General features: G+C 47.8%; 1 protein-coding gene and 1 long non-coding RNA gene across 4 annotated transcripts in view; one reads left to right on the forward strand and one right to left on the reverse strand.

Moving 5' to 3' along the window:
• Lipc (lipase C, hepatic type) overlaps positions 1 to 27,220 on the reverse strand; it is a 128,421-nt gene that overhangs the window by 96,661 nt on the left and 4,540 nt on the right. The gene's annotated exons all lie outside the window — the stretch shown is intronic.
• LOC147002063 (uncharacterized) lies at positions 1,424 to 27,156 on the forward strand. Its single transcript, XR_015048979.1, has 5 exons — positions 1,424 to 1,559; positions 11,614 to 11,731; positions 20,546 to 20,620; positions 26,024 to 26,156; positions 27,040 to 27,156. It is a non-coding gene; the product is annotated as an uncharacterized LOC147002063 (long non-coding RNA).

Below are 27,220 nucleotides of genomic sequence, written 5' to 3' on the forward strand. Positions count from 1 at the left end.
AGAGACTGTCTGACTTTTTTTTTGCCTGTTTTAGGGGCCCCTTTTTTCCGTACTGGATTCTGTCATCCAGCCTTAATATGAAGGGATGTGCCTAGACTTATTGCAACTTGATAGTTGATGTCCCTGGGATGCCTGCCCCAAAGGAGGAGGAGTAGATCTGGGGGAAAAGAGGAGGTGGGGGGGAGAAACTGGGAGGAGATGAAAGAGGGGGAACTGTGGTCGGGATGTACTATATGAGAAAAGAATAAATATAGAAGAAAAAGAAAATGACCTTCAAGGCAAAGTCATGATATGGTGGGACAAAGGAGCCCAGACAACAGATCACATGGTTAGCTCTGACCTAATGAGTATGAACCAGAAGAGAATGTTGGCCTTCATTTCTTACCTATGATGCTAGTTTAGTCCAGAGAGCTAACCAAACACTTGATAACTCTAGAGCTGTATAGCATAGTGAGCCATGGAGGTCCCTGAGCCTGCTGATCACTGGTTTTATAGACAAGAAAATGGAAGCTCAGAGAGGCATCTGTTCTTGGAGACTGTATTGTACACAGATGAAGTGTGTCATCCTGCTGCGATGACAGTGTGTACCACTGTGGTCTTCGATGCTGGGGGCTTCATGAGTGCTAGGCACAACTCTCCAACCAAGCCACACTCCAGTTGCCTCCTCCCAGCTAACTTCCTTGGCCCTTGCTCATGGGTCACCCACTCCCTCCAACACCAAGTTTCTGCTGTAAATGGAATATTTGCTCTTTGTCTCCTGCCCAGATGGGGTCTGTGTGTCAGTAACTGTCTATAACCATTGTCTAGTTGATGGATTTAGCTTACTCTTTATATCTTTTCCCCCTCTTCATATGGAGTTTCCTTGTGTTCTCCATAGGTGTGATTTAAAAAAAAATCTTCAATTTTCATGGTGTCTCAGATAGCAAGAAGGTAGAAAAGAAAAGAAAAGAAAAGAAAAGAAAAGAAAAGAAAACCCTGGGCTGGAGAGATGGTGCAGTGGTTAGCAACATTGACTGCTCTTCCAGAGGACCTGAGTTCAATTCCCAGCAACCACATGGTGGCTCACAACCATCTGTAGTGGGATCCAGTACCCTCTTCTGGTGTGTCTGAAGAGAGCGATAGTGTACTCACATACATGAAATAAATAAATAAATCTTTAAAAAAAGGAAAGAAAAAAAACACCCCACTGGCCTTCATAAAAGATACCACTCGGTGTAAATACCCATCAGTCAATAGACACATCTGGTTCCAAAGGTCAGATAGCTAGGGTCAGAGAGGCAACAGACAGGGAAGAGGACCAAGAGAGCAAGAATGATGTGAGAGCATGGGAGTGCGTGCCACTGCGCCCTTTTCTTCCTCTGGTCCCTGGCAGGATGAACTAAGCTTCCGGAGGGGTGTCTGACTGGGCTACAGCAATGGCTTTCCCTCATCCCAGCGCTAACCAGTCACAGCAGCAGGTGGACGCGACAGGTGAAGTACGTGTCTTGATAAATGGTGAAGTCATGGAAATTTCTAGAAAAGGAAGAAGGCAAGGAAGTGCTGAGCTCAGAAGGTGAAAGGTGAGTTAGAACTGTATTCTACTCAAGTCCTGGAGCCCTACCCCCGACCCCTAAGTGGATTAAGCTGTGATAAAGAGCAACTGAAAAGCTCCTGGTCCTGACCCTTACCTAGGTACCTAGGTCCTTAAGTCTTGCTCTGAATAAAACACTCTATTTGTATTGGTGAAGCACTCTTTGTGACATGTCCTTTTAATGCAAAGACCTGCCAGGATTCGTGTGAGAAGCTGCTGTCCCACTGTATTAACCACAGGGACAAGGCCTGAGGCTTTTAGGAGCTTGGTGCAGTCATCTCACCTGGCCACAGGTGTCTGCAGCTTGTCTTTGTTATACAGGTAAAGCTGGAAAGATGCAGGCAGGCTGCAGCACACCAGCCTGGGGGAACTAGTGCCAACACAGTCACAACAAAGGCTGTGGAACTTAAGGACAGGGAGGGTGAAGTAGGTGGAGGTGGCAAGTGCCTGTTCCTTTCCTCGTGATCTTCTTAATGAAGGATAGAGCTTTGGGCTTTTTTTTTTTTAATTTTTTTATGAAAGCGTTGGATTTTTCAAACAGGGTTATTTGCCTTTCATCTCTGTTTTCTCGACGCTCCTATTTTCTGATTCGTGACTTTCATCTTTGGAACCCGTCATTGTGACTCTCATATCAATGTACCAGGCACTTAAAAGGCCTTTTGCTTTTTTGGGTTAGAACTGTTTGATATTGGGCAATTTAGATGATTTTATTTGTATTGACCTCATATCTGAGAGCCACACGAGAAGTTCTGTGAAAATCAAATGTTCTAAGATAATGAGTAATATTGATTCTTTTTTTCCCCTTTCCCCTCAGAGAAGCACAGCGGTTGAGGCATCCCAAGGGGGTGGGAAACACTGGGAAGCTGGTTGGTACTCAGTGCTTGGCTCCCTGAGGGAGAAGGCAGGGCGAGGGGTGGGTGGGGTGGGGGTGGGGGACCTGAGAATGGCCTCTCACTGTTTCTGGTGGTGGGCACAGCTGAGCTAGGCTCTGTGTAGGAGCTTAGATGGAATGGATGGTCGATCAGCCTGGCACTGCAGCATAGATTTCTTTCACCAGAGTGAGGGGAAGCCGTGGAGGGACAGTAGGGAGGATGCAGCAGCCCCAAAAGGCTTGGTTTGAGGTACAGACTCCTATAGCAGCAGACACGTTTTAGGGAGCCGAGTGTACAGGACTTCAGCTGCCGGTTACCCTGTCTATGGTCGCTGTTGGAGCAATCACCTAGGCTGTAGGACCCAGCAGGTCATGGACTCACCAGGGTGCTCCCAGTTGGCTTAGAGAATTGCTTGTGCAGAGAGGAGAGGACAAGGCATTAGGGTGAGTGTTAAGGCCACATGGATAGACAGTGACACATGCTTTACTGGGACATCCCTTGAACCCTAGTCACAAGCTGGTGCAGTCAGGTCTCCAGTCTGAAGTGCCCAGTATCAGGGTCTTCCCAGACTTTGCAAAGGAGACTGGATTCAAACTCAAGAGCTGAGGCTCAAAGGCCATGGCCTTATGTCTCATGGTCCTGGCCCCTGAGTCAGAAATCCTGAGTTTAAATCCTGCTCGTCCGTCACTAGCTATGTAGCTCTGGGTCATTATGTAACTTCTTTGGAAAAATTATTTTTAATTATGTGTGTGCCTGTAAGTGTATGCATATAAGGGCATGTTAGTGCCTGTGGAGGCCAGGGTCTCACGACTCCTGGAGCTGGAGTTACAGATGACTGTGAACTGCCAGACACAGGGTCAGGGACCAAACTTGGGTCCTCTGCGAGGGCAGTGTGTGATCTTAGGTGCTGAGCAGTCTCTCCAGCTCAGTTAGGAAATTTCTTTACTCTTAGCTTCCCTATGTGATGAAAAGGAGTCATGGGGTTGTAGGAAAAATGGAGGAAGATGGTTCATGTATGGAGTTTGGCATAATGCCTACCACTGACATCGCCCAGTGCAAGTTGGCTGTCAGTGGTATATTGTTCAGAGTAGGTGGCAGGGGTGGGGAGGAGTGGGGGAGACGGTCACAAGCCTCTATGTGAGGGTCTGGCACCTGATCTCAATAAGTGGAGAAGGTCAACTGAAAGAAGCTGAGAGTCAGCTGTTTGGAGCAAGTGTGTCAGGAGGAGTCAGGCAGGAAGGCAGGGATGGGCAAAAGAAAGGCTTGGTTGTGTTTGCTTAAACTCATCCTCAGTCACAAGGGCAGTTGCAGAAACCTTGAACTACACTCTTGGAAAGATCACAATGGGTCCCTGTGGGTACTTAGTTCATATGGCCTCTGAGAATCCTAGGAGAAAAGGCAAAGGACTAGAGAACTGAGATCAGGGCCTGGTGTGTGTGTGTGTGTGTGTCCCTGTGCATGTATGTACATGTGTCTCTGTGTGTGCATACATGTGTGTATGTGTGTGTAATTGTAATAATCAAAGAAGAAAAGATCTGTGTTTGCCTGTAGGATCGTATTTCTGGCTGGTTTCTAACCTGCTCCCATTATGTTAGAAACTTAATAACTGGCTTTCCTGACTTGTGTTCAGTCTTGCTCACACATAGAACACGTTGGCTGAGGTCTGGGCAGATATATGAAAAACAAACCAGAAGCTTTGTGTGGTTTCCATGGCCTGGCTTACTGGGTTGGGTTGGCTATGAGGAGGTGTTAATGATCCCAAGACATGTGACCCTTTCTTTTCTTCTTCCCTTGAGTCCTTCCACCCACACATGTGAGATTGCCCAACTAAGGATGCCTGCTTAGGGCCACCAGGGACCGACATCAGAAGCCTGCTTTTCAATATCTGTCTTCTATGGCTAAAGCATCCAGGAGGTATCAGGAAGCCAGCTCTTGGGAGTTACCTGAAAAAAACAGTAGTGGAGAGAGAGTGTGTGTGTGTGTGTGTTTAGGGTCTGATTTCAGTTCTTCTATTCAGAGCTCTGCTAAACTGTGGTGACAGTTTGGAGGGTTTCCTATGACATCCCTCATCCCATGTTACATGGATGTTTGTTTTCATACTTTAGCTTCCGTTCACATGGGTGAACGTTCACATGGGTGGCCATAGGTCTGCCTACTATGGAGACCTGACAGTGTTCCAAGAGTCTAGGTCTCTTTCCTGAGGCCACAGAGCTTATTGAAACTGGAACCTGGAAGACCCTGCTTGCCTTCTATGTACCTAGCAAACAGCCATCAGGACCCTGGGATAAAATAATATGTAATTCCTTCTCCACCTTGGTGACCATAGTGGACAAAAGCCAAACTGCCAGGCTTCTCACACTGATGTGCACAGCCCCATCCATCTTCAATGTGCTGGCCCTGGCTGTCATTCTCTCTAACCCCAGCTACTGGAGTAGGACTGGAGGTCTCTAAGGTAGAGAAAGGATTGACATCAACTAGTCAGCTTCTCTACAATTTCAAAAGCCGGTAGAATGTTTACCCTTCTGGGGCTCCTTAGCAATGCAGCAGTATTCAGCAGCTCATGCAGGCGCTAACAAGTATCAAGAATAACTGACCTGTCTCAGCAAGCAGGGCTTGGCTTGGGCAGGACTTCCTTGGGCCTTCAGAGGCCAGAGCTCAGCCCTTTTAGAATTCCTTGGAGCAGCATATGACCTGAGACTGCCTCTGAGCCATGGCTGACCTGTCACATGGGAGAGGGTTGTGGTGAACTGCCTTGCAGGTGGGCAAACTACTTTAACAGTTTTTCTGTTTCTGGGAACCTTGCATTCAAGGTCTGGCTTGGGTGCAGCACAGTGTGTCCTGCCAGGCTTCAGTCAAATGACTGGAAATTAAAATAAACTTCTCTAAAGAAATAACCAGAGTAGGAGAAATGATGTTTATTTATGTGGCTTTGGTCTGAGGTTCCCTGAGAGAAGTGTGTGTGTGTGTGTGTGTGTGTGTGTGTGTGTGTGTGTGTATAATAGACACGGCAGGAAGCAGACTGTTGGTACCAGCCCTTCAAGAGGTACCAAAAGCCTTCATGATAAGCATCAAGATGACGATGCTCCTGAACCCAAATGTTCATCTATTCACTCCAAGCAATGCTTTTCTAATTAACTCACTGACATTGTTGTAGCATTCTCTCTAGGCCACACACTGTACATAGACCGGTCTAGGTTCTTTTTGACTGAACATTTCATAGTGTTCACAGTCCCATTGGGGTGGAAGTACAAACAATATAAACAAAGCCTACAAAAATATTTAACAAATACAGCGTGACACGTAAGCAGCAGGAAAAGAGAGAGTGAAGAGATAGGTACGTCCAACGCGGGAAAGGGGGCGGTACAGACATTTGGAGGGAGCATTGACTGCCAGATGGGCAGGAAAAGGATGGAGTGAGCCAAGCATATTCAGGATTTCTACAAGGCTCTGCCTAGTGGGAAACAGCAGGAGCAGGTGAGGATGGGGGGGCCGATGCAGAGAGGGGGTGGGAGCTTTCCCGGGGAGCTGGTGTTTGGAGGGATCTAGAACAGGGTGTGTAGGGAAAGAGGCCCAGGACACATGGTGGCAGAGTGAGAACTGGATTGGCTTAAACTGGGAAGTCTTTATGAGCTTCAGCCCAGCCCTGTCTTTGCTAGCTGGGTGTCCTTGAACAAACCCATTCCAGTGGGGATTTCTCAGCCCTTGGGAGAGAAGTAGAAGAAAGAACTCTTGCTGAGTAGGAGAGCGGGCGGGAGAAGTGATTCTCTTGGCAGAAGGTGAGGCCCACAGCACAGAGGGTCTGGATAGAGAAGCCTCTTGCTTCCTGGTCAGGAGGGTGTGCCTGTCACACAGGGCAGCCATGATTGTTTGCCCAACCTGACTCTCAGTCAGGCACTTCTGATTCTGATTCCCACATACACATTCCAAAGGACTTCAGCTAGCTTCCTTCCCCAGCCCCTCCCCCACTGTTTCTGGACGGCTCATCACCAAGTCTCGACACTTTCCTTACAGAGTCAGAATTCTAAGAAAAGCCAAAACTTTATTTCAGAACTGCCATTTGGAGGTCTATAAGGACAAGAGGCAGGCCCTGTGGGCAGAGGCCGGCACAACTGTGAGGTTGCGGGCCTTAGAAGCCGAGGTTCATCAGGAGGAGCCTGTTCTGTTGTAAGGCCAGGCTAATGGGACTCATACAGCTTTGCCTGAGAGCTTCCAGGGTAAACCAGGAATTGCTCTTCCTTCTTAGAGACTGGGGTTGACTGGTTGTCCCTCTGACCTTTGGGAAACCCAGTGGCCTAACCCAAGGTCTCTGGGGTGCTCTTTGCCAAAAGGCAGCCACCTGCTTTTGAGGACTGACCCTGACCGTATGGCACTGAGTGGCCCGATCCACCTCACAGGACAAAGGAGCCTGAATCTATTCCAGTCCCCACATCCTTGGGGAGGGCTGGGATCCTTTTCGGCCACGGAAGAGGAAACAGCCAGAACATGTGCCAATTTGGGGGGACGCTTGTTTGCTTTTTGATACATGCAAATATCTGTGCATGCAACTAACAAAACACGAAACCATGAGACACCTGCCTGCTTCTGGTGGACTTTTGTCTTGTTTACTTGACCTGGAGCTAGAAGTGGGAGGAACTTCCTCCAGAAATCACAGCTTCCTGAAACCTGGAGCAAGCCCGGGCTTTTGATGTATTTTTAGCTTCTAATTAGATTTATGTAGCTATGGTTAACTCTCTAAAAGAGACCCTCAGATTGGGGGTGGAAGGGGGTGGTGGGAGGGAAAGAAGTCATTTTTTTTTCTGAAGGCAAGGCAAAGATTGTGTCATCTGAAGTTAGCAAAAGACTAAAATGTAATGTCCTTGATGTCACTCCTGCCTCAATGAGCAGTGTCCATGCAGTCTTTTTGAGGACACTTGTATTGCACATGCACATATGTGCATGAATACATGCACACACACACACACACACATTGAGAGGGAGAGGAAGAGAGAGGGAGAGGGAGATGGGGAGGGGAGGGGGCAGGGGAGAGGGAGAGGGGAGGGAAAGGTGAATGGTTAGGAGCAAGGATCAGGGACCAGGGAAGGTGGCACTGAGTATGTAAACCCCTCAGCAAAGGCTCACTGAGTCTGCTGGGAGCAAGAAAGATTCAGCCTCTAATCTTTGTCACCTGGAAAGGGGCTATAGGCTGTTGCTTATAGCTGGTGGGAAGCTGGCCTAAAGCCAAATGCAGCCAAGGTGGGTCACCGGAGGACAGGTTTGGAGGCAGGAAACCATGTAGGAGACAGCCTTTGGATAGTGTTGTCCTGGGTGTTTTGACTTGTGGGAAAGAGCCAGGGATGAAGACAACCTCTCTGCTGTGGATTGCAGCGTGAGTGGTGCACACACATGACAACCTGCCTGGCTTTTCCTTTCACTGCGGGAGGTGGGAGGCACGGTGGGGATGCTCCGCTGGTGCTCTAACTGTAGCCGGATGACCTTGCTCAGGCTGCTCCCAAACTTCGCTCATTTTGTGAACTTCACATTGGGAGAATACTTTCCAGTGACTTAAATTTTTATTCATCCTCCAAGAGGCACAATTCAGAATATATGGGCATAATTTTTCTAAAATAGGTTCCGTGAGTCTGTAGTAGTTAAGAGAGAGAGAGAGAGAGAGAGAGAGAGAGAGAGAGAGAGAAAGAGCGCCCCAGCAGAAAAAAAGTGCTCATTTATTCTGTTTGTAAAGCTCTCGTGTTACTGGGGACAATGAAGATGGTCAACCTTTAATTTGTTGTTGTTGTTATTCAGGTCAGGAAAATATATTAATTAAATCTCTTGCTTTCTGTGTCCCTGACCAGAGAAAGCATAAGCCAGCCTATCCTTGATATTCCAGGGGCATATAATTTAAGACTGGCAATGTGGCCTTTCCACAGAAGGAGGTATAGAAAATGCTAGAATAGCTAGCTAGCGTTGGTGGCACGGTGGCCCCTCGGGCCCAGGACACAGAGGAAAAGTGATGATGGAAATCACAAGCAGAGAGGTGCTTACTGCAAGATGTGAGGGCTCACCTTCCAGAGAGTTTACTCCAGCGTCTGTGAGGAAATGACTAAGACCCTGCTTCTTAAATCCTTTGGTTACCAGACAGGATCAGCTGTCTGGTTTGGAGGAAGAAACGATAGAACAATTAAGGTGTCTGGTGTTGAGTGGTGGTCTCAGTCCACCAAGAATCTGTGCAGAAGTCAGCATTTGAAGGCCTTTACCCGCTAATAGTTAGGAAGTCGTCCGGAAGTGATCTTATGCGAGGAGATATTTTAGGTGTGGGACACGGAGAAAAATAAGTCCCACCCTGGAGACAGCACAGGGCATATCGCAGCCTAGGTGTCTTGTAGGCATTAGTGCTTTCCAGGGGTGGATCTGAGGAAGAATTAGAGTCAATTGGTTCTCTGTGCAGCCTGCTTCACTGGGGAAAGAGGGGCCAGTTCAGGGTGTCCTCTCTGTTGGGACGAGTTTTTACTCAGGTCTGCACCCTTGGGCATCTCTCTCGAAGTCATTTGTTTTCATTTTCTTATTTGTAAAATCAGTAAATTGGAAAAGACATTCACTAGCTCCATTGTAATGTTCCAGTTCTTTGCACAGTACTTGGTATCAGACCCTCCTCCAAAACCCAAACCAACCAACCAAACCAATACCAACCCAAGCAAAAGAGCCAACCAATCAAACAAACACTATGCCTCTCCAGTTGGTAAACAGTGATATAAAGTCACAGTCACAGCCACAGCCACAGCCACAGTCACAGCCACAGCCAGTCAGCCACAGCCACAGCCACAGCCACAGCCAGTCACAGTCACAGCCACAGCCACAGCCACAGCCAGTCACAGTCACAGCCACAGCCACAGCCACAGCCAGTCACAGTCATAGTCACAGTCACAGTCACAGTCACAGCCACAGCCACAGCCAGTCACAGTCACAGCCACAGCCACAACCACAGCCACAGCCACAGCCAATCACAGTCACAGCCACAGCCACAGCCAATCACAGTCACAGCCACAGCCACAGCCAGTCACAGTCACAGTCACAGTCACAGCCACAGCCACAGCCAGTCACAGTCACAGTCACAGCCACAGCCACAGCCACAGCCACAGCCACAGCCACAGCCACAGCCACAGCCAGTCACAGTCACAGTCACAGTCACAGTCACAGTCACAGCCACAGCCACAGCCACAGCCAGTCACAGTCATAGTCACAGTCACAGTCACAGCCACAGCCACAGCCAGTCACAGTCACAGCCACAGCCAGTCACAGTCACAGCCACAGCCAGTCACAGTCACAGTCACAGCCACAGCCACAGCCACAGCCACAGCCACAGCCACAGCCACAGCCAGTCACAGCCAGTCACAGCCAGTCACAGCCACAGTCACAGTCACAGCCACAGCCAGTCACAGTCACAGCCACAGCCAGTCACAGCCACAGCCACAGCCACAGCCACAGCCAGTCACAGTCACAGCCACAGCCAGTCACAGTCACAGCCACAGCCACAGCCAGTCACAGCCACAGCCACAGCCACAGCCAGTCACAGTCACAGCCACAGCCACAGCCACAGCCACAGCCACAGCCACAGCCACAGCCACAGCCACAGCCAGTCACAGCCACAGCCACAGCCAGTCACAGTCACAGCCACAGCCACAGTCACAGCCAGTCACAGTCACAGTCACAGCCACAGCCACAGCCACAGCCACAGCCACAGCCACAGCCACAGCCACAGCCACAGCCAGTCACAGTCACAGCCACAGCCACAGCCACAGCCAGTCACAGCCACAGCCACAGCCACAGCCACAGCCACAGCCACAGCCACAGCCACAGCCACAGCCACAGCCACAGTCACAGTGCCTCTTGCTTTTCCTGATTTACGCTGCCTATGTGAATGTATAAGGGACACTTTTACACACTAGTATGGGGGGGGGGAGAAGGAACCTACTGAGTTACTGGGTAGGAGGCAGATGAGGGGCCATGAGCAGCGCTACCCCCGGTGCGTCTGTAGTCCTTTGAAGAGAATGTGGTGTCCCTCGTCACCCCTTCACCTATTCCCAGTACCTCCCTCCAGGGGCCTCTGGGCTGCATCTGCCCAGATGTGCCTGCCACTGGCTTTGACTTCACTCAGGTTTGGCTCAGTGCTCAGTACCCTCCATATTAGAAATGTCTTTTTGTGATTATCGAATTAATGCACAGCACTTAGGAATGTACAGACATGCATCAAGAAGCACGAAAACAGCCTCAGGTATAGTTCTACTCCCCAGAGCAATTGACAGTTAAGCACATTTTCTCGTAGACTATTTCAACCGTTTCCTCTTAATGTGAATGTACATTTTGTAACTTGTTTGTTTGTTTTTTTTGGGGGGGGATCAACTTGATAGCATGCCCCCATGACATTCACCATATTAGGTTTTACTTTATCCCTCCCTGCCTCCCTGTGCTAGCCTTCTTCTCTTGGGACCTCTAATCATGTCTTTAAATTCTAACCTACACTCGCTGGCCTAAAGTGCATCAGACCCTTCATTTGTTACTGTGAATAAAGTTTTATTAGAACATAGTAACACCCCCTTGTTTATTTATCTATTGCCCAAAGCTGGCTGTGTGCTACAATGGTACAGCCTCGGGTCCTACAAAAGCATTTACTCTGGGACTAATAGTTCTAATAGTCAATCAACAGTAAATGAAGCATGGATCTGTGGCATTTCCGTTTCCATGGAACAGATGCCACTGTTGTCCTGGGTGCAGGGGTACATGCACAAAGTCTCAGTGCTGGGAGATGCCAAGGAAGAAATGAAGTTCACAACCAGTCTGGGAGACAGCGAAACCTCTCAGAAACCAAACAGGAACAGGAACCAAAATCCCACCACTTTCTAATGCTTTTAAATGAACCAAGTAGGGCTGGGTGTGGTGGGCACATGCCTTTAATTCCCGCACGCAGGAGGCAGAGACAGGCAGATCAAGGCAAGCCTGGTCTACAAAGTGAGTCCAGAACAGCCACAAACGCTATTACACAGAGAAACACTGTTTCAAAAAAAAAAACAAAACAAAGCAACAAACAAACAAAAGTAACCATGTAATGTTATCAGACACAGTAGCTTTTATTTTGGAGGACAGAGGCTTACTAGGTAACCTAGCCTGGCTGTGAACTTTCAGTCTTTGTGCCTTCAGCTTCTCCAAGTGCTGGGATCCCAAGTGTGTGCCACCACACCTGGTTTGAGAAGAGATGGCCTTCAGCAACACTGGAACAGAATGTTTCTACTCTACACTATGATCAACAAGGATGGAGGTGAGAGCAAAATACAATGCAGTGATAGGAACTAGGTGTTTGGGGTACTCATTGCTGCTGCTTCTACTATAACTTAGTTCATTTTAAGCTTTACAGCTTGCTGTGTTTAAGTTAGCCCATGATGCTCTTATAATTTTAGCACCTGGCTGGATGGAGGAAGGAGGCTTTGCGTATGGATAGAGAAAGGAAGCTACAACTCTAGCCCCAGGTCGTGGGCTAGCTGGCTGCAGTCCTGGGGAAGCTCTGCTCAGGAGCAGGACGGGAGCCCTATAGTCTCAGGCTGGAAGAAGACGGCTCTGAGCACCAGGGGCCCTGTTCCTCAGGAAAGAGCTGGAGAACCACACTCTGCAGGAGAAAGATAACTGTGGTCCTCCACCCACTACACATGGAACCGAGTCATTCTGAGGAGCCACCAGAGGCACAGATGGAGCCCTGACCTCTGATGACCTGGGTGGGGTATACCATAGAGTGGGAGTATGACAAGGTCTGGCCGGCCAGCTGTTCACCTGCTGGCCTTTCTGCTCTGGAAGTGCTGATGTACAGTCCCACGACTCTCTCTGGAATGGGCCTGGCCAGCTGAGGCCACCTAGGGGCCATCTGACTTTGACCATAGGGGCCATCTGATTTTGACCCTGGGAAGGCAGTGGTCAGAGCCCATAGGGTGTCTCTGAAGAGGATTGATTTGAATCAGGCAGCATTTTCACTGAGGGGATCCTTCTAGTTGCTCAGTGGATTTGAAAACAGGCCTTGCTGCGGCGGGTGGCTAGAGGCTCATGCCCAGCTGGGAGACAAATGTGGCTGAGGCATCTGCCTCCAGCAGTAGGGAGAAGGCAGCTGCTCAGGCCCACGGGGTGAGGTTTCCATCCCGATGTTACTTGTGGTCTGTGTGACTTGGGCCTTGGCTTTACCCTCTCAGTCTGCCTCCTCGTGGGTTGTCTCATAGGATCATCCTGAGGGTGGTGAGACCGTGACAACATGTTACAGATACTAAGTGTGAGCATGTGAACATGTGGTGTAATTGGTTAGCATACAGTACTTCTACAGATGCCAAGTGTGAGAAGGCAGACAGCAGGTTACACCATGGCCACTGTTGAAAACACCAAGTGTTAACAAATGCATGCTCTCTGCAAAGAACTGCCAGCAATTGCAGCCAGATCCTTCTGACTCCAGGCCTCCTAAAGAAGCAGGCCTTGTTAGTGTCAACACCTTGTCCTGTGGAGATTGGAGAAGAGGGAGTAGGAATCACTGGGGTAACAATTTCCATCTCTCTTTCCTGTAGTAACTTTGCTCTTGAGGTCAAGCTCAGGGAGCTAGCAGGGTGAGCTTCTTGGGGGAGGCAGAGAGTGGCCAATGGCCCTCTGGATGTTTACTGAGGGGCCTAACCTTTCCTAGAATATCTTGATTATGTGTATGAGTGTGTATCTCTCTGTGGGTCTATACATGTGGGTGCAGGTGCCTGTGGAAGACAGAGGTGCTCTGTCCCCTGGATCTGGAGTTACAGACCTGTTGTCATGGACTGCATCCCTTCTTAAACAGAGAGCCAGAGCAAACCCTCCTTTAAGTTGCTTCTTGCAAGGTTTTGGGAAACAGGAGAAAGTCAGGTGGTGTGGAAGGATCGCTACACACTGTCACCCTGGTCGCCCTGGACTGACGAGGGTCTGGCTTCTCCTGCATTGTTCCAGAGCCTTAGAGAACACGGGGAATGTCTGAGCGAGAGGGACAGCAGGCTGGGGCTCCTATCACCAGCAAAAGCAGAAAGAAAGAATCAAAACATCTCCAGAGAAGGAACTCCCCACCCCCACCCCAGCAACCCTTCTCAGAGATTAGAAAGCCGCATTTATCTTTCAAAGGAAATAGCGATCAGTCCCAAGGAACAAGGGGGACTTTCAAATAATGGCTAGTATGTGTTGATATTGACAATGACCCATAAATCTCAATTTCTCTGAGAGAGAACGTTGGGTGGCATTTTAATTCCAAGCCATGGAATGAGGAAGGAGAGAGATCTACCTCTGCTGTGGGTTTTAGTGGAGCATGCTTAGAAACACAGCCCGATGAGCATGGAGCTAGGCACTAATTGATGGTCTCCAACATGCTTCATAACACCCCATTATCTACATGAGGAGTACGACAGCAGAAACAGCTGAGCCTGGGGCGCTCAAAGATGGGCTTCTGAGCAGCCATCTAGGAAAGACCAGGGCCCTGGGGAGCATGGCTGATTGTCCCTGTTCCCCCAGTCTCCAGCCCTTGCTGACAAGCCCACTGCCCTTCTGTGTGCTCACTGAATGCTTTCAAGCAGCCTTGCTCCCTGGGGAGACCTCTGCTTCTCCCCTCTGCAGTTCTCCAGGGTGGACAAGAAGCCTCTTCACTTAATAGTTTATGATTGCGTTGCAGATAACTGACTCTTTCCCTGGTCTGCCACTGGGAATGGACATTTAGTTTCTACTTATTTACTGGCGCCAGACATCCCGCGGAACGTCTTTGTGTATATCATCTCATTAACCCCAATTTACTGTGAGACTTTGGACTGCTTGTCCTCCTTCAGCCTGACTCTCTCCTCTCTGTATTCTGGAGCGAAGGACCTGAGGTCCAGGCTAGGTCTCCTCCCCAGGGGCTGATGGATTTTGTTTATCTTACTTCCCAATACTCAGTACAGGGTCTAGTTCAAAGTCTACTCAATCAATGTGTAGGAAGGAAAGAGAGAATTTCGGAGAGTGAGCCCCAGATACTTGGTCTGAACAAAAAAAAAGGGGGTGGGGAGGCAGAAGTTCTGAGAGTGTATATGCATGAGGGTGTTTTGTCTGTGTATAATAGTGTTTATGTACCTAAATGTGGTGTGTGTGTGTGTGTGTGTGTGAAATGAATGCTCCTTGGCTGGCTCAGTGGAAGCTGGAAGAGGACTTTGGGGATTTTTGTGTAAGAGAAGAAAGCTGTGAGGAGTCCCTGGCTCTCTAAAACGAGTCACTCAGGGTCATATGGTCTTCTGGTGACAAAGCTTTGGGTCATAGCTCATAGCTGAAACTGACAGTGGTAGTGTCTTACAGTGCATTGAGAAATTGTTACAAATGGCTTGGGTCTGATGGGGTAAAAATAATCACTGGGAATTGCAACAGGCCCCAGGGAAAGCAGCCCCAAGCAACTGTCTAGGCCCTACCTCCCCTCTGGTGGGTTCCAGAGCCTCTGCTTGCTTGCAGCCCCACTCTAGCCCCAGCCCCTGCTGGATAGGTTTCAAAGGCTGGCCAACTCCCTCCTGGTTTTTCTCAGTGTTCTGGAGAACTTGGTAAGAAGCATAAGAAGTGTGGGGAAGAGTATAGACCTTGGAGCCAGGTAGACCTCAAGTCAGACTTTTACTGTGATATTTCATCAGTGATGCCTCGTAATTAGGCTGTGTCAGCTCTAGTTTCCTCATAGTTAAAAGGAGAATAAAAAAATATCCTTTGGAGAGGACATGAAGTGGTAAGGGGAAGGCTTGGAGGTATCTGAGAGCAACAGGAGGGACACATTGAAGTGAATATGGATATGGTTTAATACATTGTCCACATGTATTAAATTGTCAAAGAATAAATAAAAGGCATTTAAAATTATCCTTTTGCAATTGCTGGGGTTTGCCAGTGGCTTGGCCTAGTTCTAGATTCAGTGTGATACCATGTCTCAAGGGAGTAAGTCAGGGATAGGACATCTGATATCCTCCTTTGGACTCCAAACATTTCATAGGCACACATACCTGAGCACCCACATGTATGTATGTATGGTGTATGCACACGCTTGCACACACACACAAACACACACACACTTCTGCCCACTACACATACACAAATCTTTTATAGACTCTAGGTTGTTAGAAGAATGAAGCTCATTTAGGTGACAGCACAGCCATATTAAAGTCTTTGCAGGTGGCTTTGAATTAGGGGTTTGAGTTTTATTTATCTCTGTATTTCTTCCTTTTCCCTGGCTCCTCCCATGCTTCTGTGCTGCCTGGTGGGTCTGATCACTAAGTCACAATGGAAGCCAGTTAACTGTCCCTTTGCTATTGAACTTGAGGTTAAACTCTGTACCTCTGACAAGCCAAATGCAGGCATCACCTTTGAGAAATCAATTAAAACAGGCAAATTAATAGAAAAACAAAACAGAAAAAGGAAATCTGTTCAGTGTGGACACATTGGGAAGAGGAACAAAGAGATCCAGTGGCCCCATTCCAAGTCCATATATGGGGTCCTATAGTGAGATTAATGTTTAATAGCCAGCCAAGGATATACACATTTAGCAGTCCTGATAAAGGTGTGGCCCACCCATCCTTGACCCAGCATTGTCTGGGCTTCAGTCTCATCCTTTAAGACAGTTTGACAATAAATCTCTGTCTTCACCCTTCTATCTGGTGCCTTTTCCTTCTAACGTGACATTTCTGGGGCAGGAGTGTTGCTATTTCTAGGGGTCCATTGTTTCGATAGTCTGATAGATGGAGAGACACACATGTGTCTTTAGAATATCTTCATTTCTGCCAGGCTAATTACACCTTGGAATGTTGTTTTTCAAACTGTCATTTGGGAACCCACAACATTAGTATCGCTCAGATGCTTGTCAGATGTGCAGGCTCTTGGAGCCCATTTAACATCTGATGGGAAAGCTCACTGGCTGCACCAAGCTCCCTAGGCGATTCACATGCATGATAGTGTTTGAGAAGTGCTGCTCTGAGTGCAACATCGGAAGCTGGGGGAAGCTTCAGACTCCCATTAAGGTAGTGAGCATTGTGGCAACGAACAGGCAGACGAACAACACCCACCAGGAGAACATCCTTCTTTCTGCTCTTGCTCATCCGGAAGTGATTTCCTGGCTCTGCAGAAACCCAAAGGACTTAGATTCATCTCTGTAAGAACCACAACAGTAACAAAGCCAGATGCTCACATTCTCCTTGTGTGGGTGTTTACAAAGGCCTGTGACCTGGATAGATCCCTCCCTTTCAGTTCCTGGCCCTAGCTCAGGTGTAAGGTCCAGACTGAAATAGGAGTCCAGGTAACTTGAGAGGACTCCAATTCTATGTGGGAAAGCTAGACCAGACCTATATTGGGGTCTTCTGTGCCTCTTGGGTGTTTCCATGGTTTCCAGCATGGGCATGGGACTTACCAATGAAATAACATGAAGCTCACTGACAGAATGGCTAGCCAATGTCTGGCCCAACTTGAGATCCATCCCATGGGGAAGAACCTATCCCTGGCACTATTGATGGTGCTCCGTTATGCTTGCAAACTGGAGCTTAGCATAACTGTCCTCTGAGAGGCTCCACCTAGCAACTGACTGAAACAGATGCAGAGACCCACAGCCAAACGTTATAAGGAGCTCAGGAAATCTTGGAAAAGTTGGGGGGAAGGGACAGGGACTCCAGAAGAAGACCAACAGTTTACCAACTTGGACCCTTGGGTCTCCCAGAGAATGAACCACCAACCAAAGAGCATGTAAGGGCTAGACCCAGGCCCCTGAACATTTTTAGCAGATATACAGTGTGGTCTTTATGGAGGACCCTCATCAACTGGAGCAAGGCTGTGGATCCTGCTCCCCTAACTGGGCCATCTTGTTTGGCCTTGGTGGGAGAGGATGTACTTAGTCCTGTAGTGATTTTAGGTGCCAGGGTGGGTTGGTACCCAGGAGGGACCTCCCCCTTCTCAGAGGTGATTGGGAGGTAGGATGGGAGGAGAGGGAAGCCTGGGAGGAGGGTCAGGGCTGCAGTCAGGATGTAAAGTTAATAAATGGGGATGTAAAGTGGAAAAAAATGAACAACTCTATGTAATAAAATAAAAGTGTGTATTGCCTCTTACCCTTTGTTTGATGAGGCAAATATTTCATAATCATTTGCTTCTAGCTTACTGTGCACTGGGCCTGCAAGTCTTGGGGATTAAGACAGGCCCTATTCTGGAGGTGCCTCCTATCCAGGGAGAGACACACATGGTAGATAACAAAAGAGCCAGGAGCCAGGTCCACGGAAGACTGTGGGTGACACATTTGTGTGCCACTGTGAACACCAAGCCGGTGCCAAGCACACCAGAAACCCAAGAGGTGACAGGGTAGTCCTGACTGGATCCTGTTTAGAAACTGCCGTAGGTAAGACTCTTGAGGTGAGTTGAGATTTGAGTGTGGACTAGATATTGGATAGTATAAAAGTCATCAGATGAAATGTTTGCTCCCCAAGTTTGACAAGCAGAGTTTAGATCCCCAGGAACCATGTTAAAACCAGGCATGGCAGCTCACCTGTAATCCCAGTAGAGCCTAGGCCAGGACAGGAAGTCCTCAGAGCAAACTGGCAGCAGCGTGGACTAGACAAGTGATCTCTGGATTCAGTGAGAAGAACCGACCTCCGTATGTAAGGTGGGAAGTAATCTGGATAACACTTAATGTCATTTGCACACATGCGTAGTGTACCCACACACATGCAAACACATGTACACATGTGCACACCACACAAGCGTACACACTAAATAAATTCAAATGTGATATTCACAACTTCAAGGAGGGCGTGTGTGTGTGCTGGCATGCGTGTGTGTGTGTGTGTGTGTATGTCCTTGTGTTCAGTCTACTGCTCCTCTCACTCTCCTGCTCCTCTCAGAACACACACACACACACACACACACACACACACACACATCAATAGAGAGAGAAAGCAAACACAAGGAAATGTTAACAATTACTGACTGTCTGGAGGGAATATGCTAATTCAATGTCCTTTAAACTTCCTTATCTATTTCAACACTTTTGCAATAAAAGGAGGGAAGCACCTTGGGGGCGTCACTTGAATCAGGCCAGTTTTATGGTGCAGACTACGTGGTAAACACATTTGCAAATATTTGTTTCACAACCATCAAGGAATACCTGAAAAATGTTTCATGTTATTTCATTCTCAGAACCGCCTGGGGCTGGGTCTCACTGGTCACCTCACCATGAATAAACATGAGGTCTAAGGACCTAGAAGTGACCAGAGCCACCTGGACCAGCTGACACAGCTGGGACTCAGACCCAGGTGTGTAGCTCCCACACCTTTTTCTTTTGGGCTTTCTGGGTTCTTCCTTAGGAATGTACATTTTATTTTGTTTTATTGTGCCTCAGTGTGTGTGTGTGTGTGTGTGTGTGTATGTATGTATGTGAACACATGTGGAGGTAGAATGACTGTCTTGATTGTCACCCTCAGAAGCACTGTCCACCTCTTTCAAAGACAGGTTCCTTCGTGGGCCTGGAGTTTGATAACTAGGCTAGGCTTGCTGGCCATCAAGTCTCCCAGATGTGCTGTGTCTTCCTCTCCAGCTCTAAGATTACAGCTGTGCACCTCCCCCTGACTTATGTTCTGTGGATGGAGTCCATATCCCTAGGCTCTTGAGGCAAGCATTATTGACAGAGCTCTCTCCCTAGACTCCATGTTTCATTTCTGTTGAGTTGGTTTCTCCTTGCAGAGTTGGAACTCAGAGCCCAGGCAAAGGTTCCCAGGGGGTAGGAGGAGCCCTTGCAGCCCCTGCTCTGTTCTTGGGCACTGGCTACCACTGGACTCCTTTTGAACTTGCCAGGAGAGGGTGGTGACTGGCCTTGGACATTTCTCCTTGGCTGAGGCCAGGCTGGGTGAGCCGAGGCAACAGCCTGCCTGCAGACAGGCTATGTGAGAAGAACACCTCTCAAGGCAGGGAGAGTATGTTTTGGGGTTCACGCCATGCACATCCTTCAGGTTCTGTGCCAGAGGATGAGTTTTATCGTTACCCCTAATGTGAGCCAGATAAGCGCTCCTCCTGGCTCCCTGCCAGTTCTTGCTGGAGCTGCCAAAGAGTCTTAATCACTTTGCCAAAAGGGGCTGCTGTCCCCCACCACCTCAATCCCCCAACTAGCTGCCAGCTGGCTCCTGTGTGCCTAAGCTGGGCTATCGCTTTCCACTTTGCCAGGAAAGGACCCTGTTTATGGGCCTACTGTTTTCTTTTCAACGCCATGTATGTGTCTAAGCCTCTTTTCTCCCCAGGAGTTGTTACAGCTCCAAGAAAATAAAAACATATTTATGGCGTCCATAGTATCTCCACTTTGCAGTCCGGAACCCTGGCCAGAAGGCCTGTATTGTATTGCCTCAAATGACTCAAAGCACCTCAGATCTTGAAAACTGTAGATAAGTAGATAGGGTCTTTACAGTCCTACTTTAGGATAAATGAGGTCATTTGGACCTTATTTAGGTGTAGACCCTGAAACAATTTAACCCATGCCCGGAGGAGAAGGAGAAGAAGAAAAAGAAGAAGGAGAAGGAGCGGGGAGGGGGAGGGGGAAGGGGGAACGGAGGGGAGAAGGAGAAGGAGGGGGAGGAGGGAGAGGAGGAGGAGGAGACTAGGGACTGGAGAAATGTCTCAGTTGGTAAAGGACTGGGGTTTGATCCCCAGGACTTAGATTAAAAAATGAAAATAGGCCTGAAATGTAATCGGAAGTGGTCCAATCAGTGGGGTCTGATCAGCCAGCCTAGCTTACTTGGTAGGTTTTGGGCCAGTGAGAGACCTTTTCTCAATAACAACAAAAAAGGTGGATGACATCTGTGGAATGACACCCGAGGCTGTCCTTTGGCCGGGGTGTGCACACACATGCATGAGTACCTGCGTGTACACATATGCATGTACACACACACCCATGGGAGGTGCGAGGAGGAGATAGGACACAGAACTATAGCACGGGGTAGGGGAAGCTCATCAGAAAGTGGAGGAGACGACACTAGAGAAGCTGACCCCATGGGCACCTTGATCATGAGTATCCCTCAGAATCATGAGACAATTTCTGTGCATAAGTCACTCACCCTGTGGCTCTTTTTTATGGCAGTTCCAGTAGAGCAATACACTGAATGTCTAAGGAACATGCTGGAGTCTGGCATAAGACCTGACACACACACTGTGGGTAAGTTGATAGCCTGCAGTCCTCCTGAATGTGGACTTTCCTATTATTCCACTGGCCATTTGCTTATGCAATTGTGGTGGATAGGTTGGTCTCCACTGTCCCTTCCTGAGAGGGTTCTTGGATTATTTTCCTGCTTGGGCAACTCTTCTTGATTATGATGGTTAATATCAACGATCAACTCTGGGTATGTCTGTGCTGAGTGTTATTATGATAAGGTTAATTGAGATGTGAAGACACACCTCTGGTGTCATTCCTTGGGCTGGGCTTGTGGGTTGTATACAAAGGAAACCCTGAACTGAGTTCAAGACTTCCCAGCTCTCTGCTTCTTGACTGGAGGTACAAGGTAACCAGCTACCTCCTCAAGCTCCTGCCACCATGATGCCCCCATCACAGGGGCTCTAACCTCAAACTGTGATCCCAAATAAACCTTTTCTCATGTAAGGTGCATTTGTCAGGAATTTGATGACATGTCATCTAAAGTAATTAAGTCACTGATAAATTCATTAATCTGCTTGCGCCCTTTGTGTGATATGATGGTGGTGGCCTGGGTTACTTAATTATGGGACAATTTCAAGAGTTGTTGCACTGGCAAGAAAGATACATTTTATATGTTGTATGGATAATACTAACCCCATGAGGACCCAGATCAGTTCATAAACCTGAACCTAGAGGATTCTTGTGTCGTGCCTTCTGGAAAAATCTTCGCTTACCTTAACACTAGCCTACAATGTCCAGCTTTGATCCTGGGCTGCACCTTCCTCTGAGATTAGTAGATTAGTGCTCACACCTTGTTCTGACTTAACTCTGGGGAGCTTAACTTTGTGGGACAGGGGAAGGGACTGGGACTTTGTGTATGGATGGCTTTGCTCCTGGGCCACTGCTTCGACTTGTCACCCCTAAGTGGCTAAGCTGTACATTAGTGGGTCAGAATATGTCCCAGGCTCCTAGGCACCAGCATACACAATAAGAGAAACTGAAGGCTAAGATGCTTTCACAGGAACCCCAGGAGACACTTCAGGGAAGTCCACACTGACTTGGAATCAGGAAGGCAATTTCTAGATTTGCTGAAAGGCTGGGAGGTTGAGTCAGATGGCTCTGGCTGTGACCAGTGAGTTGACCACTTATTAAGTGAGTTATTCATAGAGGATGACTTTACGACCCTGAGCTACCATGTCTCTGACTATAAAACAGGGTCAACTACTACTACTTCCCAGCACTGCTCCATCTATTAGGTGAAATGAATAGGTTCAGCCTTTGGGGTCCTTAAAAACAAAACAAAAGAGTAGCTTCCAAGGCTGGAGAGATGGCTCATCAGTAAAGAGCACTGGCTACTCTTTCAGACGCCCTGAGTTCAATTCCTACTATCCACATGGCAGCTAACAACCATCTCTAAGTCCAGTTCCCGGGTTTCAGACACCCTCTTCTGGCTTCTGTGGGTATTGCACACATGAGGGTCACAAACAGACAAAACATCTATGCACATAAAATAAAAATAAATATTAAAAAGCCCCTCAACCCAACACTGTGATTTTTACACATCTTGGCTCTACTTCATTAAAGCCATATGAGAGCCCCCTCCCCCAAAGCATCAACTCTGAATTTTCCTCATCTGCACTGGATCAAAAACCGATGCGTGTCTAGTCCAGAGAGTATTGAGAAAGAAGTAGTGTGACGGTCATTGAGTGCTTGCACAGTTCCTACAGAATCATGCCTTTGTCCTCCGAGTCTGGGAATCTGGAGCCACAGGCGGTTGAGTCATTGTAGGGCTAAGTCAGGGCACGAGGTCTCACGCTAGGCACAGAACTCTGCGTCTATGTTCTCCTTTCCCGGTCATGTGCAAGTACTGAGTCAGGGAGGTGAACACTGTGGGTCTCCTGGCACCGTGACAACCACTCAGTGACCAGGAGGACACCTAGGATGTCAGTGCAGAAGGGATCCTGCTTGTTTCTCATGGGACATTAGAGGTAAAGGAGTCCCATAGGCTGTGCAGTGAGTGTGAAGAGCTGTTAAAAGAGTTCAGAGATGTCACCTGGAGTCCTTTATGTGAGAGAGCACGAGAACAAAACAAGGGTTACCTTACATGCAGACAGACCCCAAGTCTCCAGCTGAGCACAGACAGCACCCACAGAGTGTAACCAGGTACATAAGGGTCCTCCATCTCTGTACCAGGACAGAGAGAGGGCTGTGGAGGCCACAGATGTCACAAAATCATACTCTCTCCTGACTGTCAGAATGTGTCATGGGTGCTCCCGTATCAACCTCAGCTCAAGAATTGTGGGTATAGCTCAGGGGTAGAGGGTTGACCAGAAAGCCCAATGACATGGCTTCTCTCCTTTGGACTGCAAACCTCAACTCAACCTCTGTTTCATCGTCTCTCACCCGACCTATGAGATCACCATTGACTTAATGTAGCTATTAGTCAATGATGATTACAATGATGGCTGTAGATTTGCCTTCTCTTTTGATGGAATCCAGGCCAGAATTCCTCTGGTTTCCTTAGACTCATCCACTCAGGCCCATTTCTCATAAGCAGCCTCAACCCCATCCATGAGGCCGTCCTAGGGCTCCCCTTCTCTTACTGAAGTCAGCCAAAGAAACCTCCCTTACACTCGATACCAGTGCCAACCCTAGAGGCCTTAGCTGGTGTGATGGTTAAGATTGCCAATTTGAATCACCTAGACAAAACTCTGGGCATGACTGCAAGGGATTTTTAGACTAGGTTAGTTGAGGTAAGAATACCTACCCTAAATGTGGGTAGTGCCATCTCATAACCTTGGGTTCCAGACTGAATAAAAGAAAGAAACGGAGCTGAGCGCCAGCAGTCTTCTCTCTCCATCCTGACTACAGGCCCGATGTCAGATGTCACTAACTGCCCTGTGCTCCTGCTACCATGCTCTCCCTGCCACATGGCAACTTTGAGTGAAAATAAATCCCTCCCTTAAGTTCATTTTGTCAGTTTTTTTCCCACAGAAATGAGAGCAGTAACTAATACAGTTGGTAAGCACCAACATCTTCCAAGTGGGATGCTTGTGCCTGTCTAGTATTGTCGACAGGGTTAGAGTAAAAACGCAGTAGGTTAATGCAGATGGGAGTGAGCGTTTCAGGATGAAATTGCTATTGATCAGTAAGTGTGGTGTAAGATTTGCACAGAGTTCTCTTTTCCAAGGAAGAGAGTTTTAAGATGGACAATTCCTGATTCGATACTGGTTAAGTTTCAAGGGAATCCCATGACTTAGGACTTGGACCAACAATGAACAAGAAAACTTCAGAGATCTGCCCCAAGCTGGAGTTTGCTCTGAAGAAAGAGCCAAACATGCGTGTGAGGGCCTAGGGAGACTGCAAAACTGTTGAGTTCAGGACCCCACCCATGCCTTTTCCTGCTGATACAGTTTCTCCCCAGAAGGGAGTGGCCAGGGTTTCAGCCAGGCTGGGAGATAAGGCTCTCTAGGCAGCGGTGTGGAAGGCAGCTAGCAAGCTATATCTCCCCTTCTCAAATGTCAACCTGCATCTGGGCAGGCCAGGCTCCGGGGTCAGGGTGAAGCTCTTGAGGGTGGAGCTGGGGGTTCTTGCTTCTGCTCCTTTCACTGCATCTTACTCTGGGCCAAGCCAAAGTCTCATGGGTTCTCAAGTTCATTCTTATTCTTCATGTCAAGACTGCCGTATTCTTCCCTTTTCCTTACGGTATTCTCCTACCTCATTCCCTTCTCTAGCCCTTGAACCAGGGGGCTGGAGAGATTGCTCAGCGGCTAAGAGCTCTGGCTGCTTTTGCAGAGGACTTAGGCTCAGTTCTCACTACCCACATGTCAGCTCACACCAGTTTGCATTTCCAGGTCCAGAGGATCCAATGCCATCTTCTGGCCTTCTTGGGCACAGTCTGCACATTGTACACGACATACATGCAGGTGAATAGTTCACACACACACACACACACACACACACACACACACTTGTTTAAAATGCCTTCTTAGCTGACCATTCTTGCCTCAGAATTCTCCACACAAGATAAATTTGTACACCTATCACGTTGTATTGAAATGGTCTCATAGTACTCCTCTAAGGGGCTGGACTCTTAGATTGAAGCTCTTTTCATAAACGAAATGGTGATTTTTGTGCCAACCTTGGGGCTCAGAATGCAGCAAGTAGTTAATAAATGCTATTGTTTTATGTTTCCAAATAAATTAGTAGTTTTTTTTTTCTCTCGCTATGTTGGTTCCTCTTAGTACCAGGGAGTTGGAATGTCTGACATCACAAAGTTTTGCACAGTTGTGGGTGGCCAGGCCTCACACAGGCCCTGCCCAACCCTGCTAATGCCCAGCTCATGTGAAAAATATGTCCTTGAGCAGATTTTCAGGGTTGGAAAGGAGTGGCCCAGAGCTGTTGTGAGTTTCTCTACCCATCACCAGTGAGTCTCAGCTTCCCTGGAAGCTTCCCTTTAAGGAATACTTTCTTTTCAGCTTGCACATGTTTTATTTTGGAAGAGCACATTTTCATGAGCACCTCAAATTTAATATATATTTGGAAAGTTGGGCCTATCCACATTCTTTCATGGAAGTAGGGGAGGGCCTCCTAAGGCCTAGCATCCTATAAGGATTGATAGACAGTTGGTTTCTGGGTGAAGGAAAGACATTTTCTTCCCTGTTATAGCCACTGACATTTTGACTATGGTCCTGTAAGTAACTTCTCAGCCAGCTGCTGTTACAAACCTAATGAAATTCACTGGAGCATACACATTCATTCTCTCTCTCTGTCTCTGTCTCATGCACACACACACACACACACACATGCACACACACACACATACACACACATGCACACACACACACATACACACACATGCACACACACACACATGCACACACACATACACACACATGCACACACACACACATACACACACGCATGCACACACACATGCACACACACATGCACACACCCACATGCTCACACCCACACTCACACACACATGCACACACATACACACACACACTCACACACACATGCACACACACACGCATGTACACACACACACACACAAATGTCAAAGGATGACTAGGTGGGAAAATGAGAGGGGAGCAGCAGATGGGGGAGAAAGATAAGACAAAAAACAAATGTAATGGTGGTGAAATATGACAGCATATATTATATATTATATATGCATAAAATGCCCACTGTAGATAAAAATAAGTCGTATGACAGCTATTGGTGAGGGAGGTCAGTACACAGAAGCAATACGTGCTGACTCCCAGCTTTTGAATTAGGAGTTAGAGGGGAAGCCAGGTGTGGCAGTTTGGAGATGCTTGGCCCATGGGAAGTGGCAGTATTAGGAGATGTGGCCTTGTTGGAGGAAGTGGGTCACTGTGTAGTTAGGCTTTGAGGGTCTCCTAATGATCAAGTTCTGCCCAGTGCAGAAGAGACCGACTCTCCTGGCTGCCTTCGGATCAAGATGTAGAACTCTCAGCTCCTCCTCCAGCACTATGTCTGCCTGCACACGGCCATGTTTCCCACCATGATGATAATGGACTGAACCTCTGAAACGGTAAGCCAGCCCCAATTGGATGTTTTCCTTTGTAAGAGTTGTCTTGGCCATGATGTCTTTTCACAGAAATGGAAACCCTAACTAAGACAGCAGGTTTGCCTTGGGGGTTCTGTAGGAAGAGTTCACCTTGGGAGGCCAGAGACGAGGGCAGGTGGCAGCTCCTCCATAGACTGGGGTTCTGGGAGTCTCTACACATGATAGTTAGTTTTAAACTATCAACTTGATACAGTCTAGAATCACCAGGAAAGAGAATCTCTGACTCGTGTGAGACCAGGAATCTTAATTAAAAGACACTTCTTGTATGTATGTATGTATGTATGTATGTATGTATGTATGTATGTATGTATGTGCTTATGTGCATGCATGCACACATGAGTTGGGATGCCTGAGGTAGCCAGAAAGGGTGTCTATCTCCTAGGGCTGGAGTTACAGGCACTTGTGAGCCACAGGACATGGGTGCTGGGAACTGAACTCAGGTCTTTGAGAGAGCAGTGAATGTTCTCAGCCTCTGTGTCATCTCTCCAGCCCCCAGGATTCATATTTTAACAAATCCCCCAGGTGTTTCCAGAGTTCCACTGCTCTGGCCAAATTCTTCCTTTCACCATGGTGAAGTTGATATACTTTTAAGTCATCTAAATCATTAAAGTAACTATTCTATATACTACATAAAAATTGGAAGAAATAAAAAATTCAGATATAAACTCAATGAAAATAGTCATTTCTGTGCATTTTTCTCCCAATATTTTCTCTTTCAACCCTTCAAATAAATATAGTTTCACACAGTTGTAATGACAGCATGCATTCAGTTAAACATACTGCCCTTTCTCACCTAATGTTGTACATGTTACCTACATATTTTCCTAATTCCACACTATTCTGCTAGGTAACATAGCACAGACCCCAAATGTGAGCTGCCATGTGTGTGGATGTGAAGGCAGGAGTATAGAGATGAACATGTCTTCAAGGAAACCACCCCTTCCTCGCTTTGAGTGTCTTCCCCCGCCTTCTGCCCCAGCCCCACTGGGAAAAATAAAAACCGTGAGTGTTTCTGGACGCAGAGTTAT

Source organism: Mus caroli, unplaced genomic scaffold (assembly GCF_978045245.1).
Source record: "Mus caroli unplaced genomic scaffold, Mus_caroli_1 scaffold_11, whole genome shotgun sequence".
Taxonomy (NCBI): domain Eukaryota; kingdom Metazoa; phylum Chordata; class Mammalia; order Rodentia; family Muridae; genus Mus; species Mus caroli.